Consider the following 17605-nt stretch of genomic DNA (forward strand, 5'->3'; position numbering starts at 1 on the left):
GCAGTGATTCCCAACCCTGTCCTGGAGGAACACCAGGCCAATTGGGTTTTCAGGCTAGCCCTAATGAATATGCATGAGAGAGATTTGCATATGATGGAAGTGATAGGCATGCAAATTTGCTTCATGCATATTCATTAGGGCTAGCCTGAAAACCCAATTGGCCTGGTGTTCCTCCAGGACAGGATTGGGAATCACTGCGCTAGACCTTAACGCCAGCATTGAGCTGGCATTAGTTCTAGAAGCGTAGCGCGGGTTTAGCGCACCTTAGTAAAAAGAGCCCCTAGTTGGAGCCACATTAACCCTGGCACCTCGAACACAATGGCCATTAGCCACTCTCTCAGAACCCTGAGGCTGTTGACCACCAGCTGACCCTGTTCCACCTGCAATTAAAGAGAGCTGGAATTCAAAAGAGCCTAGAGCAATGGTCACATGCCTTCATGCGGCCCACCAGGTACTATTGTGAGGCCCTCGGTATGTTTATCATAATCACAAAAGTAAAATAAAACAGTTTCTTGATCATATGTCTCTTTAGCTAGAAATGACAATATTATTATTAAGACTTGGCCAAAAAGAAAGATTTATAAACTATAAAGAGTTTTACCTCATGCAAAATTGTCATTTCTTTAATAAGACATTAAGTATTTTTTTCTGAGGCCCTCCAAGTACCTACAAATCCAAAATGTGGCCCTGCAAAGGGTTTGAGTTTGAGAGGAAATGGGTTTTTTTTCTCTCTCTCTCTCTCTCTCTCTCTCTGAGAGGAGGGAGGAGGGGTGGCTCTTCAGTGCTGAACCTGCAGTTACAGGTTTTCACCAGGAGAGGGTTCAGATCCTAAAGTTGCTGCTAAAGGGATTCTTCAGTGCAGCAAAGCTAGCTAAAAGGGGGAGGGGCTCAGATATCAAAACAGCTAATTCTTAGAGGGGTCCACAGGGCTGTGACAGGCGCTAAAAAAGTGTTACGATTTTCTAAGAGTGTGTTAGTTTTTAATACTATAATAAAATTGATATTTTAATGGTAAGCCCCCTGGTTGTTGTCATTTCACTGGGAAACCCATAACCTTGGCTATGTCTTATTTAGCATCTTTTCCTTAAGAGTAATACCAAACACGACCACCAGGAGATTTACATTTGACCTAACTACTAACAGTACTGAAAAAAACAAACTGTCAGCTCTTCTAATGGACTTAAGAATGAACTTGGATAAAGGCAGAAATATGCTGGTTATGGAGCTAAATTCACAGTAGTACTTTGAATTTTCTTGGGGAGAAAGGTGGGAAATCTCACTCAATAACACTTTTCTGCCCCGAGCCCCAGGTGTCACTCACTTAATAGACCAACGTAGTCTGCCCAACAGAAACTCCTGCCAGGCCTAATCCTCTATAGAAAATACATCTCCCTTTTACATTTTAACTTGGGTTATTTCTTTTTCTTCTAATATTTCATGACCTTCCACTAAACTATACTCTAATTTTGGTGATCAACCTGGTTAGGTTATCTAGTAAAATTAAATTATATATTAAGCTGAGGCTGTAGGAGCTTAATCTGCAGGGGAAACAGGAAAGATGGAACCATAAGAGGAAGGATTTTTTTTTTTCCAGGTTTCAGCATGAGACAATCTCGTATTAATCTAACAATTCCTGACCACTCTTCTCAACTCTTGTGTAAAATGTTGTATTTTAATAATTCACACCATCAAAAAGTATTCCAATAGATGCTCACTACTATGGAGAAGTATAGTCTAGAGATAAGACAATGTAGTTATTTGGAGAAAAGACCTCAGTTTCCTCATCAAGAGGTCTCTATGTCTGCCGTACACAACTTAAAGCAGCATAGGAGAAAACATCCCGGGTCAGAAAAACTCCACTACATACTACTAGTAAAGCAACTATTAATTAGAATCAAAAGGACTAGTAGTAAGAAAAAAAACCTATCTCTTAACGTCACAATTCTCCAGGTGAGACAAGAATCCGGTTAGATAATATAGGATTGTCACATTAATCTTCATCCATTAAGACTCCCGACAGGCCCTGTTTCGCTATCGCTGCATCAGGGGAAGTCTCTAGAACTTTGTCGCCTCCCTCGGGCGGGTGTCTCGGCGCCGGCTCTCGTCTCCTCACAGCCGCGGTGCGGAAACTGAGGTCTTTTCTCCAAATAACTACATTGTCTTATCTCTAGACTATACTTCTCCATAGTAGTGAGCATCTATTGGAATACTTTTTGGTGGTGTGTCTTATTAGTATTCCACTTGCTATACATGTATTTTAATAATTTGCATATTGTAATTCGCTGATTGTCCAGCTTTCTTCGGTGTGAACCGCCTAGAAGTCGTCTGATTATGGCGGTCTAGAAGAATAAAGTTATTATTATTATTATTGTAAAATATGTCCCCAGAAGTCCCATTCAGCACCTCCCACCAGATCCAATGGCTAAAATAGTGACCATTTTGATCAGTCATTTTCTGTGCATTTTTCAAATACTAAGGGCTAGATTCACTAAGCCCACCGATCGTGTTTGCAATCGTGTACCGACCTGATTTCCCTCCTACCCGATTCACTAACTTTGGTGCCGATCAACCGCCGATTTGATCCGATCCACCGCACGCAAATGAGGGAAATTGCATGCAAACCTAGGAAGGCACCGATTCACTAAACATTTTCAGGCACACCGAGTGGGCTGGCTGATCCTAAAACAAGCGACCGCTGAGGACCAGACTCTCCTGCTCCATGCCGCCCTGAAATCCCAGCCAACTTCCACCAAAACTGCCCTGCTCTCTGCCCCATGCCGCCCTGAAATCCCAGCTTGCTCTGGCGTTTGCAGCATGTGGTTCCGATCGGGAGCACTGGAGTGAGGAACTAAACATGAGATTTCTACAGCTAGATACCGGCCAAGAAAGGAGAGTATTGTGCTCTGCTGCATTTAAAATTTGTCATGTGTTGAGCTTGTTCCCTGAAGTTCTGTGTTAATTTGCAAGTCGGGGCGTGCTGCACTGCTGAAGAGCAAATCGTTGGGGCTGGTACTTCTGTGAAAACCTCAGTCTGGAATTGCCCCTTTTGGTTGAATGATCTCACCATACTGCCTGTAATACAAAAAAGCAGAAACCCTGCTTCGACTCTCCTGCGCTCTGCCACCCCGTTCTCTGCCCCGACTCCATGGGTTTAACCCACGGGCTCGCGAAAAGTAAAAAGAGAAAAAAAAAAAAAAGCTTCCAACGCGGAGAGTCCCATTTAGTCCAGCGAAAGTTAAAAAAATGAAAAAGCAAACGCATACGCAGACCATCTACAGGCAAAGAAGATGGTTTGCGCATGTGTCGGGATCGCTCTCCAGCGATCCGTGCGGTCGGTGGGGGGCGTGCCTCCGATCGCCCTCATTTGCATCATCCCCTTTTGTGAATCGATCGGCCTGCCTCGGATCGGGCAGGATCTGGCGGGATAGTGAATCTAGGCCTAAGAGACTTCTAATTATCTGACACATACCTGTTAGTTACCTAGGCAGCCACCGAGAGATCACCACCTTCTTAATGCATTTGGTTAGGATAATTTAATTGCACGGCATGCCCCGATCTCTTCCATTTACGGATATTTTTAGCATCAAATTACCTGGGAAATGTGGCTGTAAGTGTATGTAAATCCCAGGGCTACCTTTATGATTTCAGCTCTTTATTCTCCACCTTTCAATTATGACAATTTAGATCAATGCATAGCACAGGTTGTTTCACCGGATAATGAGGAAACACCAACTTTGTGATTAAAGCTGATAGTTTCCTTCTGCTTTGCTAGCTGAAATCTGAGCTTCAAATCCAAAGGGCTCATTAGATTGTTTTCAAAGTTATGGTAGTTAATTTATAATTTAGAAATGTAAGGTTGTCGGGTATTATAGCTATGGGAAATATTTATTCCAATCTTTTTTTTTTTGTGACTGCTCGGGACATTAAGTGCATGTCGTTGTCTGAAGGTTTGCTTCACCGCTCTCTTGGATTGTTACCACATGATTTTATAGGCCCCAGACCAATGTTTCAACACGAGTAACAGATGGGGAAAGGCAAGGCAGAAATGAATAATGCTATACATGGTCAAATAAGTACTGGACTATTGTCACTGTGGTTTTTTGGGTTTATTTTTTTTCTCAAAACGAATGCCTTTCGGAGAAAAAAATATCATGCTATTGTTCTCAGATCATTGTTGAAAAATTCTGTATTTTGTTGACATTGTTAATAGCAAATGAATCAAAGGGCCTGTTTTACAAAGCCGCACCAGCGGCTGCCGTGCGGCAACAGCCCCGAAGCCCTTTAAGGGCTCCGTTTACAAAGCTGCGATAGCAGTTTTAGCGCGTGCTTAGCACGCACTAAATTGCTGCATGTGCTAGACGCTAATGCCAGCATTGAGCTGGCGTTAGTTCTAGCCGCGTAGCGCGTGCTAAAATGCTATCACAGCTTAGTAAAAAGAGCCCTAAATCTCTATGGACTTTGGGGCAGTTACCGCACTGCAGCCGTTAGCGCAGCTTTCTAAAACAGGCTCAAAGTTTCCAAAGTTAAGTAATATTCATTTAAGTGGTCACACTTTAATATACTCAAATGACTATTCCCAGCACGTATAGTAGCTAATTTTCTTCTTTGGTTTCATTTATTTCATCAAATTATTTGTCAATTTTTTTTTTTTTTTTTGCATAATTTTATTACAGTTAAGATGTTAAGTTCCCTGCAGTGATGCAGGTGTAGAAGAATCCTTAAATTATCGATGTTTAATTTTGTTCTCCTTAACTAACCCAGAAGGTACAGCAAACATCATGTTTATGGCAAATATCTTCTCACTGAATCTTTTTCTGTCTTCAGTTATCTTGTCATGTAGGGAGAGCCTAAACTTCTCTTTAATTAATCAATTCTTCAGCACCCCGTCACTCTGTAGCTAGCTGTTATTTTTAAAAGATCTCATAGAGAAATCTATTTTTCTATTATCTAGAATAGCTTTATCTACATCAGAGCTTCCCAATATGTTCTTAGAGATCTCACAGCTACTTACAGCCCAATATTTAAAGCAATTCCAGTGGACAGGAAGGGCTTCTGCCCAATTACATTGTTTTGAATTGCCCAACTGCCAATATTCAGTGACTTTCAACTGCTCCTGTCCCTTGCATAGAACTGTGAGCTGCTGCGAGAAGTCAAGGTAGCCATTTTATTTTAGCAACTGCAAGGGACAGGAGTGAATGGGCTTCATTCCTGCCACTCCCCTTGCCCGCACTAGACCACCATGGATATTAGATAGGCTGGTGGCCTATCTGGACAGGAGGGTGTTGGGAAAATGTTCTGGGACAGGGAAAGGTTGGGGGGAATTTCATACTCTCAAAGGCTAGGAGGAAGATAAATGAGAGGAGGGGCATCAAGGGGCCTACTAAACAAAAAAGCTTATATGTGTCCTGGCCAATATTCAGCTGGGACTTATATAACTATCTTATGTGGGCCCTGGTTGAATATTGACCAGGACCCACATAAACTATGGCAACCAGCCCCATTGACATTAGCACTAGATATTCAGTGATGGTCCCTAGGCATGGCCCGGAACTGAAAATCTGAGGCTAATCAAGCTGGCAACAGTCAGTGTTCAAAAAATGTTGACCACCTTGGGTTGAGTATCTGGCCCGTAGATTATTAGGATATCCAAAATAAATAAGATCAATTTGAATATATTAAGGCTCCAGTGCATGCTAAATTGGTCTCATCCATATTTATTGTGGATATCCTGAATATCCAACTAGCTGTGGGGGTCCCTGGAACAGGGTTAAGAAATTCCGTTCTAATCTTCGGTGTCTTCTGTAGAAAGAATCCATTTGGGAATTGTAGTCTGCATATAGTTTTTATTTATCAGTCATCAAACAAATTCTTTGAAAATTGCCACGGGCACTTTTGTACCTTCATTTGTGTAGAGTATGTTTTCAAGGGACAATAACCCATTTAGAGTGGATAGCGTAATCAACATTATTTTCCCTTCCCTGAATTATCACTCAGCCCCATTGGCCAGCATTAACACAATTTAGCACACATAGGAGGCAACTTTAGAACTGATTGCAAAAGTGAATACAATTAGCACAAATGCAAATAAGAGCAGATATGTTTTTCCTTCTAACATTGCTACTTACCGTATATACTCAAATATAAGTCGAGACCCCCATTTTTCCCACAAAAAAGGAGGAAAAATGGTTGACTCGAATATAAGATGGAGGCTTAATATTCAAGTGCCATGCCCTGCCAGGATCTGCACCCAGTGTCCCCTCACTAATGCCCTCCCCTGCCAGGCTCTGCACCCAGCCCCCCTCCCTGCCAGGCTCTGCACCCAGCCCTCTTCCCTCCCTGCCCTTCCTGGCTCTGTATCTAGCCCCCTCACTCCTTGCCAGGCTCTATACCCACCCTGCCTCACATTACTACCTATGGTGGTATAGTGGTAGGCCGGGACAGGAGGGATGCCTCCTGTCTCCCACCCCGGCCATCTAACTTTTTTTTACACACACACCCCCAGCGTGTGCTTACCTGCCATTTTTAATCCCTTGTGGTCCAAATTTTTCCACACCCTGCCCCGTGCAGAGCTTCTCCGTCCCCGTTCTTTTTGGCCAGTGGCACACCCAACAGGGCTGAGCTCTTCCTGTTTCCTGCTTGGCCCCTTCTTCCTGCTCGGCCATTCAGAGAGCAGCGCGGGACTGAGCAGGAAGCAGGAAGAGCTCGGCCCTGTCAGGTGCGCTGCTGGCCACCAAAAAGGAACGTGACGGAGAGGCTCAGCACGAGGCAGGGCACGGAAAGATCGCTCCTGCCCCTTACACCACTGGACCACCACGGATTAAAAATGGCAGGTAAGCACACGCCGGGGGAAAGGGGGGGGTAAAAAAAGTTAGATGGCCGGGATGGGAGACAAGAGGCATCCCTCCTGTCCCGGCCTACCGTATCGTCCGGGAGGGGGTCGTTAGGACGAGACCCCCATTTTAGGGCCATTTTTTTGGCCCAAAAATCTCGCCCTATATTCGAGTAAATATATGTCTATCTAGCAGAGGAAGGCACACATGTATATTTGCATCAGTTCTGGAAGAGGTACACACACTTGTATATTTGTTGAGATTTAAATTTGTACTTTGCCCACTATGGCTCCTTGTGATCCTAGGGAAAGTCACTTAACCCACCTTTGCCTCAGGAGTGGCAACCTTTATACAGAGAGGGCTGTATAGTTGTCAGTATTATGCCTGATGGGCTGTGACATTATGAAATATTGGAATCAAATGTATAGAGCTCTATAGACCTGTGATAAATAAGTAAAAATTAAACAAACTAGAAAGATGGAAAATAACTGTTAGAGTGGTTATTATGAAAATATTTCCGATGTATAGTATTTAAACTCACCAAAACTCTAGTTAATTACATTTTCTGTTCATACTTCCCATGATCTCATGGGCCACATAAAATTCGGTGATGGATCACAGGTTGCCCAATCTTGACGTAGATTGTAAGCCCACTAGAGACAGAGAATATTCCTGCAAGTAATGCTTGTAAGACACTTTGGTTGTACCACAGAAAGACAAAATGTGTTAGTTCAAAATATCAATATAGATTTGAAGACTTAGGAGCACTCTTACTAAAATGCATTAAGAAATAGGCATTTCAACATGGGACTTTCCTGCAGGCTAAGACCATTTTTATCATAGCTCTAAAATAGGGCTTCTTTTTTTTTTTTTTTCTTTTTGCAGATCCTGTGTTATTTTCATTAGCAAGATCTGTGAAAATATTCTTGGGATGACTTACCATCTGGTGTCAAGTGCACCCAAATTAAATCCGTGTTATCTAGTTAGCTCACATTAATGTGAATGTACTATGCCCATTCCCCCATCCATGACACTCCAGCTCCCCCCAAAAAAAACAAATCAATAAATAGCACACAATTAGCATGTGCTGACAGGCAAATTACTATAAAAATTGTAATGTGTTTTATTCCATTTACCCCCAAATTCTGTATATGGCACCTTCCATTATGAGTACAAATTGGTGGACACAACTAATTTGCATGCATAACTTAATTGTTTAATGAGCCTAATTAGCTCAGATAAGTGACAATAAACATCTTGTAATTGACCCTAATTAGCACTCATTAAAATTTATAAAGAGAAAAAATATGGGTGACACGATGTTTACAAAAACTTCAATGTATGAAAGACTATGAAAAGCTCAAAAGTGCTTAAATATACTTAATATACTTGAATAAATTGTGTTAAAAGTGAAATAGGTTCAAAGTGGTAGCGTTTTTAAGCACTTTTGAGCTTTTCATAGTCTTTGATACATTGAAGTTTTTGTAAATATCGTGTCACTCATATTTTTTCTCTTTACAACTTACATTGGGTATGGTGAAACTTTAGGTCTATTCCTTCTTAATCTCTTTGCAGATTTACTAATTAAAATTTAAGCATACAACTCGGGAGGCATAGTCTACAAAAATGTGTCGTGCGCCAGTTTTAGTGCATGAATCTGAAAAGGTGGCATAGCCAGAGGATGAACATAGGAGGATCATGGGCATTCCTAGAATTGATGTGCACCCTTATATAATACGCCTGATGTGTGCACAAGTTAGGCACAGGGATTTAGACCTAGGTTTCCATGGCTTTAATGGGTGTGCCTAAAAGTTGTGACGCGCACAGATACTTAGCGTGATTCTATAAAGTATTGAGGAGTAGTGACTCGTGGCCAGCAGGGGGTGATGGTTATGGGACGGTAATGGGAATGGATGTCAGGACATGATAAGTGCAATATTTTTTGTGGAGTTTTTCTACAAAAGCGCCAGTTTTTCGTATGATTCTGGGTAATTCTAGTTAGACAAACATATGTGTCAGTTAGGGACACGCCCAGTGGAAACATACGAAAAAAGGGTGAATAAAATTCTAAATATAATGTAGCTAAGGCCAGAGAAAAACACACTAAAGATTAATATAAGGGACAGAATGGTGTTTTCTTGTGTACTTTACTGTTGAGCCAAATCATGGTGGAAACCATGATTACATGATTACATGGAATCCATTTTGAGTTCTCTGTCTCTGCTATACCTTCACATGTTGAGGAATCCATTTTGAGTTTCCAGGTCTTTGTTCTCAGCAGCGTGGTGTTAATTAATACCACATGTGCTTTCTTTAGACTGGTAAAGAAGGATAACATGTTTCAAACTGAATTAAATATAGGTTTAAATGAAAATTATGTATGGAAGGCTTGGCCAAGCAAGTGCTGGAGTGATTTGTGTATGGCTGTGTATTTGAACAGAAGCATAGGGTTTGAAAAAACATATTTATATATTTTTGGAACCTAAAAAAATCCTACAGCAGCATCTGGAAGTAATTAGAGTCAGTCTCAAGCATAGGAAGGGGGGCATTGGAAGCCCACGCTTAGCACTGTGTCAGTGTAACATGAAGCTGTCCGTTCAGGGAGAGGAGAGGGGGACCTGCCCCCCTCCTCCAGACTAAAGTTACTGTGTAAGACTATAACCTGTCAATTTAGGTAGAGGTTGAGGACTTTTCAGCACCATGTTAATAATTGTAGATTCTTTTGAATAATGTTATAATGTTAATTTAGAAATCAAAAGTAAGTTTCTAAAACTGCCTAACTTGGAAACATGGAGGAATGTTTCCTTTGTCTAAACTTTTAAGACCACCTCTTTGGTGAATTGTTATTGGTTGTTATACTGATGATGTCACGGCGCTAAAAGTTATATAATAGAATGAAATGAGATATGAAAACGAGACCGTTATGAGAAGGCCAGCATTTGGCCACTATGACGATCTCCCATTAGCGCAACTGTTAAGCAATTATGCTGACGCTTTTGATCTCATAATGGAAAAATAGAAACAATAATTCAATAAATGTTAATTAATTTTTAAAACCTTGCGCTGGTGTCATTTTGCATGTGTTATTATTTTCAAACCTGAAGCTTTCACAAAGGCGTCGAGGTCCCTTGCTCAGTATGCGTACTTTTTATAGAACCGCACTAAGCACCATTCTAGTTGGTGCCGATTATTTGTCTGCCCTATTTAGAATATGGACTTAAGTGTGTGTTAGCTCTTGACTTAGTTTTGTAAATGGCCCTTTCGATAATGTAGGTTAATAATACAAAAAGTCCCTAAAAAAAAAAATAATAAGGCAACGGATTTCCAATATCTAATATGGAAACGAGAAGAAGCAGACCTGATGATCAAATGAATCTGGATAAATTCATTTCCAACAACACCTTTGTAAGCAGGGTGCTGGTTTTTAAGGTATCTATCTAAAACCCTTTCGTCATCGGGTTTGCTTCTACTCTTTTCCATATCGGTTAATAATGCAACGCAGATGCCTGTGAGTTGGTTAAAAAATGTTTCTTCTAATATGACTAGCTTACTGCACACCATGAGGTTCATTTTAGAAAAGAGACTATAAAAATTTACTAATATATAGGTTTTTAAAGGTATATGCAGGAAACAATCCTACATATAATTTTATATGCATATGAAGAAAGTGTTCTTTAGGGGACAGTTGGGTGGATTTATGATTTTAAAATATCCAAGACCTCATCTTAATCACTGATATCCTTTTACTCTTGCATTTTATAATTTCTTGATTGGCTGTTATCTAAGCACCCTTGTAGGTTGAAACTACATACTCAAGCTTTTCAGTTAAATAGAAAGAACCAATACCATGAAATGAGTGGGTGGTTATCCTGTATTTAAAAATAATAATAATCACAGAACCGCCAAGTTACCCAGGTTTGGAAATGAGACTTTTTAGTCTATCCTGGTTTTAAAATTACATCCCAAAGTAGTGTGATATTTGTTGTAGTACTTGATTCTACCTATTGAAATCAGTGTTGCTCACCCCATAATGCATGAGGACCAGTGATATAGTAAGGGGGACCACCTCGGGCGCCGTTTTGGTGGATGTGCCAGCACCTCGCTGGTGCCTCCCACCCACACATCCACCTCCTCCTTAAATCTTCACCAGCGCATGGTAAACCACTGATAAGGACATTTGTTCTTGACCCAGTCCATGGGGCACACCAAGCCAGTTGGGCTTTCAATATATCCACAATGAATATGCATGAGACAGATTTGCATATTGAGGAGGCACCATGCAAATCTCTCTCATGGATATTCATTGTGGATATCCTGAAAACTCAACTGGCTGAATGTTCCGCAAGGACTGGGTGGTGATACACTGCATTAGGATGATGTTCACTGAAATTCGGGACTCCCTAAAATCTCCCTCTAGGAACTGTGTAATTTGGAAGGTCTGAAATAAGAGCATATAGCCAGCACCCATGAACATTCCTAGTTTGGGAATCTGTTAGGTCACCAACATATTCCATGTTTGGAGAGATGAAAAGTAGAGGTCTTGTTGAAGAGGCGTATGGAATTTCTAAAGACAGCTAAAGATATACATGTTCCATAATACAGTTTAATAACATCTGTGTCTTTTCTACTACTACTACTACTACTACTATTAATTATTTCTATAGCGTTATCAGATATACACATCACTGTACAGAGTCACAAAGAAGACAGTTCCTGCTCGAGAGAGCTTACATTCTAAACAGACAAGACAAACAGGGCGTCATGGATACAGTTAAGAGGAGTGGTTAATCAGCTGGCTGAGTTGGTGGGCAGTAGGGAGTATGGTTATGGATTGAAGGCTTTATCAAAAAGGTGAGCTTTCAGTCTGCTTTTAAACAAGGGAAGCGGCTTGATGGACCAACTCGAGTAATTTATTCCAGGCATAGGGGGCAGCTAGATGAAACATTCCTTTATCATTGCAAAACTTGACTATTGCAATGCATTATTTTTAAACATGACCCATAAAGAAAAAAGGAGACTTCAAATTATTCAGAACACAGCTATAAAACTAATTTACAATGCAAAGAAATTTGACCATGTATCTCCCTTGTTGATAGATGCCCATCGGTTACCTATTAACCATAGGATTTTATATAAATTAATGTTTTTAATTTTTAAGACTCTATCCTCTAGTGAGCCACAATTTATATCAAAATCACTGATCCCATATAAAACCCAAAGATCTTTGCGTTCATCGGATCAAAATTTACTAACTGTGCCATCTCTAAAAATTATTGGAAAAAGAAGAGCAGATATGTTCACGGTTGCAGGCCCACAATGGTGGAACACCCTCCCTCAATATATTAGATTAGAGCGTGATATTACATTATTTAAAAATTTTTTAAAAACTCATCTGTTCCAGGATGCTTTTAACCTTTAATTAAATATCTTTCTATGTTTTTAATTAATATTTTCTGAAGAATGCCTTGCTAACAATTTTTACCCTACCTTTTGTTCTTCCCTTTTCCTATATCCCGATTGTAACTTTACCTACTTCCCTATTTGTCAAGTTTGTTAAAATTAGGATTTATTGTTATTATGTTTAAAGTTTCTTTACTATATTTTATTTTATAATATGTACATCGCTTAGAAATTTGGAATAGGCGATTTATCAAAAAATGAAATAAACTTGAAACTTGAATGAAACGAACAAGGCCAGGATTTTAAAAAGCCTGCATTAAAAAAATGATGGTCTACTATCGCAACTGTTTTGATACCCAATCTTAAAACCCAAGACATTGTTAAAAAATTGTGTATGAAAATAAGATTGGCGGACAGCAGCAAAGGTTTCCTACAATTGCATGTGTCCATCACTGTTGAGCACTTGCACAGAAACATACCATAAAAAAACCAAAAAACAAACTCTCTTGCTGCACTATTGGAAGGGAGAGGAGGGGAGAAGCAACGTCAACTTTTTTCAATCATGCATCTCTCCCAAAAAAACTACTATAATTCAGGTAAATCTTGTAATTTGTTTTTAATGTAAAATTTAATCAAGACCTACAGCCAGAAATACAGAAGACAAGGGTATCATACATGCGCTCAAGGAGAAACATTGGCTTTTAACAAGCGCGCATGAAACATGCCTGTCTCTCCCAAAAACTCAAAAGAATTGTGATTTTACTACTGTCCACTAAAAATATATAGATGCATATTTTTTTTTTCATTTGCCACAGTCATAACACAAGTGCTGGCACTGTAACGGCACCCCCAGATGAGTTGCTGTTTTTTGTCACCAAAAGCCGATGCCGCTCTTCAAAAATGCCTTGATGATTTTTAAGAATCCACCGGAGAGCTCATTTCAATATTGAAGAGCATATTTGCATGCCATTGTCGGAGGCTGCTAGAAACCTCGCTAAAGACAGAGATAATCCGTTTTGATAATCCACCTCTAAAATGTGTGCAGGCTAAACCGGTTCATAGACAAAATCGCGCGAGACAACGGCGCGCAGATAACTGAGCGCAGACAACTGAGCGCAAGGTTGACGGCGCGCCGAAGAAAAGCACTATTTTAAAGGGTTCCGACGGGGGGTGTTGGTGGGGAACCCCCCTATTTTACTTAATAGACATCGCGCTGGCGTTGTGTGGGGTTTGGCGGGTTGTAACCCCCCTCATTATACTTGAAACCAAACTTTTTGCCTGTTTTTTAGGGAAAAAGTTCAATTTTAAGTATAATGTAGGGGGTTACAACCCCCCAAACCTCCCATAATGCCAGCGCAATGTCTGTTAAGTAAAGTGGGGGGGGTTCCCCCCCACACCCCCCATCGGAGCCCTTTAAAATAGTGCTTTTCTTAGGCGCGCCGTCAACCTTACGCTCAGTTGTCGGCGCGCCGTTGTCTCGCGCGATTTAGTCCCGTCACCGGCTAGGTTCATAGACAAAATCGCGCGATTTAGTCCCGTCACCGGCTAAACCGCCGGAAAACAGTTTAGCGATGGCGTTAAAGTTTTGAGAATCTTGCCCAAAGTCTGGAATTGGCAGTGGAAGAGAAAGGTACAGCTAAGAGCGGCTTATCTGAGGAACGGAGCTCTCTGTGAGGTGTATAAGGAGAGAGAAGGGAGGAGAGATATTGAGGGGCAGCAGAATGAACACACTTGTAGGTCAGCAATAGAAGCTTGAACTGTATGCGAAGGCGGGTAGGGAGCCAGTGAAGTGATTTAAGGAGAGGGATGAAATGAGTGTAGCGAGGTTGGTAGAAGATGAGTCGCGCAGCAGAGTTTTGCACAGATTGCAAAGGGGAGAGGTGCCACTGCCAAGTGATCCCGACAGGCCACTGTCAGAGACAGGATGTTGTGTTTGATGGGCCATTGGCCTTGACCCCGCACGGTGCATCCCAAACTCCTATGTTCACATAAGTCGTGCTGGAAGAGTCCATAATAGCCTTTCTATTCAGTGATCAGAACTGGCATTCACCATTGTACACTACTGATGCCACACCCGCAGGGAACATCCGGCTAAGGGAGTTTTGAAGGAGAAGAGCTGGAATAAGATAGATACAGCTTCGTCTTTGATATCAGGGAGAAAGCTATCAGCCCTGAGTCAGGAGCAAACGTTCATTACTGAAGCAGAAAAAGAACCTGATGATATAATCTGTGACGCTTTATTGAAATTAGCTGTCCATACAAACTAAAAGAATCGAAAGATGTGATGATCTGAAAGGAGTGCTATGTATCCAATTGAACTTAAATACAAAAAGTGAGTGAAAAGCTCACGAGGTGGGGTGTCAGATATGACCAATCCAAGCAATAGTGCTTTCAGAGGTCTGTCCTCATATATATAGAGTAATTTTTTTGAGTTTTTATATTCATGTGTGTCTTCTTATATATAACGATTTTTATATATATATATATATTCATGTGTGTATTCAAAAAGTTTATCTTATAAGAACTTATCTTCAATTCATGATAGGCATTGATAGAGCATGTCTTATGTTCCGACATTCACTTAGTGCTCCCCTCTGCCGACGCGTTTCGCGGAGCTTTGTCAAGGCAGGGGCACTGCATAATTGAAAATATCCTAAATGTATTGAAGAGCGGCTACATTTAGGATATTTTCAATTATGCAGTGCCCCTGCCTTGACAAAGCTCCGCGAAACGCGTCGGCAGAGGGGAGCACTAAGTGAATGTCGGAACATAAGACATGCTCTATCAATGCCTATCATGAATTGAAGATAAGTTCTTATAAGATAAACTTTTTGAATACACACATGAATATATATATATATAAAAATCGTTATATATAAGAAGACACACATGAATATAAAAACTCAAAAAAATTACTCTATATATATGAGGACAGAGGGGGATGAATGAAGAACTGCTAGACCTCTGAAAGCACTATTGCTTGGATTGGTCATATCTGACACCCCACCTCGTGAGCTTTTCACTCACTTTTTGTATTTAAGTTTAGTTGTTCACTTTTTGCTTTTTCACAAAACGTATATAAAGGATGTATCCAATTGTACACGCTGAAGCTTCACAATGCCTGCTTTGTTAATTGGACAGACTAATTACAGTCACAGCAATGAGTATCACTACATGCCAGCAAAGATATTTCAGCAAATTGACAATAGTATGCTGTGCCCCATCGACAGAAGACTATCAGGTTGCTTCACCCCATTTACTTCTTCCACGTCATCCAGGAGCTGCCTTTTCACAGGGCTCTGGCTAAGATAAAAAGGCTGCTGATGAACATACAAACTTTATTGAGAGAAGGCTGCCTCCTAACCATCCCTCATACCTTCTAGAAGCAATCTATGGATCCTGCGTACTAAAGCGCTCTAGGTGTTTGCATTTACTCCCTCAAATTCTGTATATATCACAAGGTTTTTTTTTTTTAAATGTTAATGTTTATATTTATTATCATTTGTTATACCGCATCAGCATATTACAGACCTCAGCGTTTTACATTCTGAATTCTATTAAATAATAATAATAATGAGAACTTTGTACAAATAAGAGGAAAAAAAGAGCAGACAATCTTGAGTTCAAATTGAAAGAAAGAGGAGAATAAGAGCAGAAAGAGAATCAGAGCGTAGGGAAAAATAAATAGATAAATAAAATATTAATAAGATTTTCTTATAAAGTGGACAGATCAATCAATCAATAAATAATAACAAAAACAAGTATAATAAAAAGAAAGAAAAATAAGTTGTATGCAACCTAATTGTTTAGCAAGCCAATTGGCATTGATAATGGACAGTTAATACCTCATAATTGATACTAATTGGAACTAATTAAAAGTTGCGTGCACAATTTGGTAGGCTTCATTTTATAAACGCGCATCAGTACTTGTGCATGAATCTTGAAAGGGGGTGTGGTCAGGGTATGAGCATGGGCAGATTGTGGGCAGTCCTAAATGTTACGCTATTACAAAATGTGCCCAATCTGCATAAAACTTTGGCGCAGGTATTTAGGCCTGATTTCTCTTGGCCTAAAAGGGTGCACTTAAATGTTAGTGATAAGGATGGCCGCTAAGTGTGATTCTATATATGGTGCATGCCTTTTATAGTATCACGCAGAGCACCATTCTGATTGGAGTTAGAGAATGACATGGGGATTAATTTTTCCCCGTCCCCATGGGAACTCATTTTCCCACCTCATCCCCGTGAGTTCTGTCCCTGCCCAATCCCTGCATGCTCTGTCCTCATCTGCACAAGCCTCAAACACTTTAAAATCCTAAGTAGCAAAATTCTAGAGCGCAGATTGGATGTCATAAAGCCTCATTCCACCAATGCCTAAGCTCCGTCCTCATCTGCACAAGCCTCAAAAACTTTAAAATCATACGTAGCAACATTCTAGAGCTCAGATTGTGATGTCATAATGCTTCATTCCATCAATGCCTCAGCTCTGTCCTCATCTGCACAAGTCTCAAACACTTTAAAATCATATGTGTCCGAGGCTTGTGCGGTTAAGGCTGAGCTTACAGGAATGAGGCAGGGACAGGGACAGCAGCAAAACTTGCGGGGAAATTTGTCCCCGTGTTATTCTCTAATTGGCGTCACTTTTCTAGGAGACAAATATAGATTCAAGTCTACTGTGCTTTAACAGCTAAAATAAGCACAAGCAAAGACTGTGGGGGCACATCCAGCATTTCTCTTGCAATTTCTGCACAGACGAGTTCCCTGCCATACGTTACTGTCAAGTCCAATTTGTGTAGATGCACCTAAGAGCTCTTGAGGTAGCATTTGGAGAAGAATCTACACAGGTGATGATAGTGCAAAAACGAGAAATATCACTCACATACACACACATAGACAGATAAAGGGGTCATTTTATTAAGGTGCGTTAAAGATTAGCGCACGCTAAATGCTAAGATGCCCATAGGATATAATGGATGCCTTAGTATTTTGCGCGTGCTAAATTGGTTAGCGGAACCTTAATAAAAGGACCCCAAGATGAACTGAAAAATGACCAATTGCCAGAGACTCCAGTGAGAAAAAAAGAGACTCCAGTGAGAGAAAAAGAGACTCCAGTGGCCTGCAAAATAGGCCTCTTAGGCCTCAATAAAAGACGTGGAATACATCTGTCTTATAAAGGGTTCGCATTTCAATCATGAGTCTCATACAAAAATCAAGGGTACTTAGCTTAAAATCCCGACGGGGGCCGCCACCATTTCACAGAACTAGTAGGACTTCAGCGGAGATTTGAACTGCTAATTTAGTGTGCATTTAGAGTGCATTAGTGTGCATTCAAGTGGTTAAGGCAGTGTGTCTGAAACTTTTTTTTAGCTTTGGCAC

The sequence above is a fragment of the Geotrypetes seraphini genome, chromosome 5 (genome assembly GCF_902459505.1).
Source record: "Geotrypetes seraphini chromosome 5, aGeoSer1.1, whole genome shotgun sequence".
Lineage (NCBI taxonomy): Eukaryota > Metazoa > Chordata > Amphibia > Gymnophiona > Dermophiidae > Geotrypetes > Geotrypetes seraphini.